Source organism: Malus sylvestris (assembly GCF_916048215.2).
Source record: "Malus sylvestris chromosome 4 unlocalized genomic scaffold, drMalSylv7.2 SUPER_4_unloc_1, whole genome shotgun sequence".
In the NCBI taxonomy this organism is placed as follows: Eukaryota; Viridiplantae; Streptophyta; class Magnoliopsida; order Rosales; family Rosaceae; genus Malus; species Malus sylvestris.
In genome coordinates this window covers 124,895-129,876 of record NW_025920893.1, presented here as the reverse complement: position 1 = coordinate 129,876, position 4,982 = coordinate 124,895, and the positions used below count along the sequence as shown (strand labels likewise).

Genomic DNA, 4,982 nt, shown 5'->3' with positions numbered 1-4,982 from the left:
CTGTCACTAGAAAGTGCTTTTGGCCTGAGAGTGGGTTGATTTCTATCGGTTGTCACTTCCATTGTAAGCTCATAGCTTTTGCATTAATGAGGAGCCGTCATATTGTCTTGAGATGGATGGTTGGGCTTGGTACTGGGCCTCGGGCAAGTCTCCTCATTTTAGTTCTTTTGGGCTTTCCTTCCTTTAAGTCCAAAGTTCAAATATTAACCCAAATACCGGTGTCGTCCACAACAATAAACAATCAAATGGCCTGTTAATGTTCAATGCCTTCTAAGGTTTGTTTATCCTTTTTACTTGCCACGTAATGGCAGAACTCTAAAGTTGGTGACTCAGCTCAAATCATTGATTATGCGAAAGATTGTGTGGATCAAAGTGGAAAATCATGCGAGTTGAAGTTTGGGAGCTACTGCCTTTGGCATGAACAACATAGAGAAGACATGAAGGATGCTATGTTGAAGAGATTGAAGGATCAACTATTTGTGGCTCGAGCATATTTTCCTAGTATCGCGAAACTTCCATCACAGGACAAGTTGTCTCGTGAGTTGAGACAAAATATTCAGGAGGTGGAGCGTGTTCTTAGTGAAAGTACTACATATGTTGATCTTCCCCCACAGTAAGTCATGGAAACTATTCATTTATATTCCCATTTTCCGCTCATTCAATGACAACAAAAAAGGGTTTGTGCTACAGATGTTTGTGGCTTTTGGTGCGTTTTTTATTTTTACCGATTTTTTTTTCTCCCTAAGGTTGTCTCCAACGGGAGGGTGGAAACAACAAAACCCCAAATTTTTGGGTCCAAATTATATCTTTATATAATAAAACCCAATCAGGGTGGTACTGTGGATGACCAGTGGGCGGACGGTTTTGCCCCTGGCTTTTTCCTCCGGCTGTTCTTCTCTTCGGTTTTTGGGGTGCGAAAATCCCGGTTTTTTCCATGCTGGACGCGTGTTGGTAAGGGAATGATGTTGAATTTACGCGTGTTAGTCATCTGGGAAAGGAAGAAAGGTGGAAAAGCAGAGCTCTTTCATTTGCTTCCACAGATTTATCGAGCTCTCTCTCAAGCCCGGAACCCTAGCCTCCGCAAGCGAATCAGGTTTGTCTCTCGCTCTTTCTCTCTCACATATTTTTTTTTTCAATTCAGGACCGAATTTTGATCATCGTTGGAGCTCCTGCTTCCACTTCTTTTCCGTTTTTATTTTCCTTTCGTCTCTCTCTCTCTATCTCTCCGTCACGATTCTCACCTTCTTCAAATTTTCAATTTAATTCGAAGAAAATGTTACCCAAAAAGCTCGGGTTTCCTGGTGAGTCTTATCTCAACAGTATACTTTGTTTGAATGTTTGATTTGAGTTGTTTGAATGTTTTATTTTACTTGAACTAGAGTCTCTGTGTTCCCTTTGCTGATCGTTGTTTCTTTCGAGCTTTCAGTTTTTGGTGCTTGGTGGATTCTGGCTAGCTCCGCAGCGGTTAAACCATAGAAATCATCATTCATCGGGTCTTTATTTCGATTCCTCGGTGTGCTGGTCAAAATACCAAACTTTCCAGGTTCGAAACCAAAAAGCATGTTTGCAAATGGATTTCCTCGCTTTTACAGATTAGTTTTGTGTTTGATGCATGTTCATTTTTTTCTTTTTAATAATTTTGGTTATCTGATTTGTAATATTTGTTCTTCATTTTTATTAGATTTTCAGGTTTTTTTTTTTTTGGGGTTTTTTTGTTCTGCTGAAATTACACTTGAAGGCTGCGAAGACCTCTGTGTTTAAGGTGAGTGGTTTTGAAATTCCATGGTTTTGATTCTACTTGCAGCCTGAGGTGTGATCTTAGATCTGAAATTTCCAAGCTTTTTTTATTAATCTTAACCCAGATTAATTAACTATAATTATTTTTTTTTTTCCGGTTATGTAGCTGAAGTGGCTAAAGTTAAGAAAGAACAATTGTGAGTTAAAGTCTTCATATTTGAAAGTTGAATCTCAGCCTTGAAAGGCTTTGTGAATGTGTCCTCGATTGTGCAGCAGACCTTCATAGCAATTTGGGTAAGTCTTCGCGTGTACATGTTACTTTGTTTCTGTTTGTTCATTTTCTTTAGCATTTTTGTGCAATTTTTTGGAAGCCTAAATGATTCAGAATTGGAATTTATGTGTAAGGATACGAGATACGCCATTGATTCAGTTGTGACGCACTACGGGGTGAAGTTTCCGTGCTGGGCGCTGTCTGATCTGTTGTCGTTTCAGCAAACTTTGGAGGAGATGCTTATGACAAGGTAATTTTGGAGCTGGGGAAGTGTTTAATCTTTGTTGGGTTTATGTCAATTCTTCTCTTCTCTTTTTTAATAATTATTTGGGCTATTGTTTTACTTTAGTATGTTTTACTATTGGATCTTGGACCTTTGATTTCTGTAAAACATGTTATGGCATGGTAAAATAACTAGATGAAGATCTGTCGTTTGCAGAAATGGATATTAGGGGGAGAGAGAAACGGGAGAGCAGGGGTGGAAGAGAAAAATGGCTGGGCTCTTTTGCACTAATTTTTTTATTTTTATTTTAATTTATTTGAGGTTTTGTGACAAGGGAGGTTGTGGTCTGGTAACATGGCTTAAATAAAAGCAGAAACCATGATGTCTATGAACTGGACAAAGTTTTATCCAACTCTTTGCTCTTTGTTCCAGTTCTTCTGCAAGGGTTGTGTCGGGCTTTTATACATAGAATGACAAATGCTTTCTCTTTGTTATCTGTTTTAAAGTACCAGGATTAACAACTATTTTTTCTTTTGTGCTGGACTTTTTGATCCGTTCAATTATGTATCCCTTATTGAAATTTGGTCTATTACACATAGACATAATGATGGAGGTAAACTAAATGATTACAATAGTTGTGTTCATCCATTCAAATTGAAATATAGTTATCTAATTATTACAGTTTAATAGCATTATCTTATTGCTTAGTTTGTGTTGTCCATTCTCTTATTTGCTTAGTTTGAATTACGTGGCAGAGAAGATGGATTCATTTCTTTGGAGAACCTACTGTTCTTTGCGAAGACATTTTCGGTAAGATTCCTACATTGATATGTAACTAGAAAGTTTGAAACAACAAGAAATAGGTTTCGCATACTCCCAACATAACAAGAAACTATGAAGCTTGATGTACACGTGTTATTATGGCTAATGTGCTTGACTGATATATACTTAATGTTCCAACCATGTTAGGCTGTCTAAATATGTTTATTTATGTTGTTGCAGAACATCTTTCCAGTATCTATTGAAAAAGCACGGAGGAAAGCAAGCTGCTTGGGAATATCCTTTCGTTGTTGCTTGGGAATAAGTAAGATGAAAACAATATGTGTTACCAGTGTATGTGAATGTCGATTGTCGAAGAATTTAAAGTTGCTAGGTTGGTGAAAATCTGAAAATTGACCCAATTTTGTACAATATATTAGTTTAAGAACAATAAACACACACCCACACACACATATATGTACTCCAAAAGTAAACGAGTTGGAAATGTTTTGTAATATTTTGCTCTGAATCTTCTTTGCCATGCATAAGATTTTCCATTCCCTTTTAAATAACTTTTAAAATCAGCTTCAGTCCATATTTGCTTAACTATGTAGTTTTGTGGTTAGAGAATAAATGTTAAATTTCAGGATCTTGATGCTGATGCTGTTCAGATCTGCATGAATATTCTTGGGTCATGTATTATAAGTCGTGAATAAATTGCATTGGTTGCATTAGCGTTTGTAAATCAATTTTTGACTCGAACATTATTTATGAAGATTGCAGTTCCATAATCTTTCATATAATTTTCAACCCCGCAGCAACGTGCGGGTGCAAATTCTAATTATATATACTAAAACCCAATTTTGGGTTACTATTGATCTATAGTGTGCAGACGGATTTGCCCCTCCAACTGTTACCATCATCAACCTATTTCCCTGGGTTGCATAGTAAATTTACTAATTTGCCCCTGATGTACACGTGTTGGTCATCGTGGCTTTTCTATTTGTTTCCAGAACAAAGCTTTTTCATTTGTTCCCAGATGAATCTCCATTTTCCCTTAAATTGAAACAAAAACCTGCGTTCATCCCAATCAACCCTACAATCCCGAAACCAAAATTCATCCAGATCGTTCCAATCTTCAACCTCAAATCGAAATCATAGAGTATCGTGAATGGCTCACCTTCCCTATAACGAAAACATCTCAGAAACTTAGCCTTCCCTCTCGCAGCTGAATCCCGTTCATATTCGAAGAAAATTTTGAAACCCAAAAAAAGCTTGGGTTTCCTGGTGAGTTCTCCGATTTTAGGAAAGATTGATGGGTTTGGTTCCTAGGTTCTCTTTTATTTGTTGGAATTTTTTATATTTTAATCTGTCTTTGAGATGTGAAAATTAAAGATCCACAGTGAAGAAATATCTTTATAATTTACCATACTAGTTTCTCCATCCGTGGTTCTATTTATTTCGCGGGTCTTCCTAGTCTTTAATAGTTGCTGCCTAATTAACAGAATTTGTATCTTAGGAACACCTGCCTATCCAGGTTCTTGTGGTTTGGGTTAAGGCAGCCATTCACTAATCCATGATATGAGAATTAATTTTTTGACTCTCGTGTTTGGCATTTAAGGCCTATAGGAATCATTGCAGCGATATTTTATTCATTTGGTTTACAAACATGGTCAATAATTTGAGTGATGTGATACAGGCATCGAAGATGCCGATGCAGAAGTGTCTTGACGCCAGCATTGTATGCCTCGATTCTAAGTCTTGAAGGAGGCGCAAAACAAACATGAGTGGATCAAATTGATATATATATAGTAACACAGTTGTCAACGTACTAACCCTCAGGTTTTATAAAAACACATATCATGATAAACATAGGTTTTTCGAAACCTAACATGCAGTGCAATGTCTTAAATCATAACTTGTATATATAATAATCACTAGTGAAATGTCCACATATCCCTCCAGGCCCTATGCCATCTCCCTGTGTCTAAG

General features: G+C 37.0%; 2 long non-coding RNA genes across 3 annotated transcripts; both read left to right on the top strand.

Annotated features, from left to right (window-relative positions):
- Positions 1-839: 839 nt before the first annotated feature.
- LOC126612794 (uncharacterized) lies at positions 840-2,032 on the top strand. The gene is made up of 4 exons (XR_007619329.1): positions 840-1,093; positions 1,427-1,543; positions 1,682-1,762; positions 1,904-2,032. It is a non-coding gene; the product is annotated as an uncharacterized LOC126612794 (long non-coding RNA).
- Positions 2,033-2,142: 110 nt separating this feature from the next.
- Positions 2,143-3,548, top strand: LOC126612792 (uncharacterized). Of its 2 annotated transcripts, none has more exons than XR_007619324.1 (4): positions 2,143-2,258; positions 2,448-2,844; positions 2,992-3,041; positions 3,234-3,548. It is a non-coding gene; the product is annotated as an uncharacterized LOC126612792 (long non-coding RNA). The 2 variants fall into 2 exon arrangements; XR_007619323.1 differs by having other exon boundaries at positions 2,987-3,041.
- Positions 3,549-4,982: the final 1,434 nt, after the last annotated feature.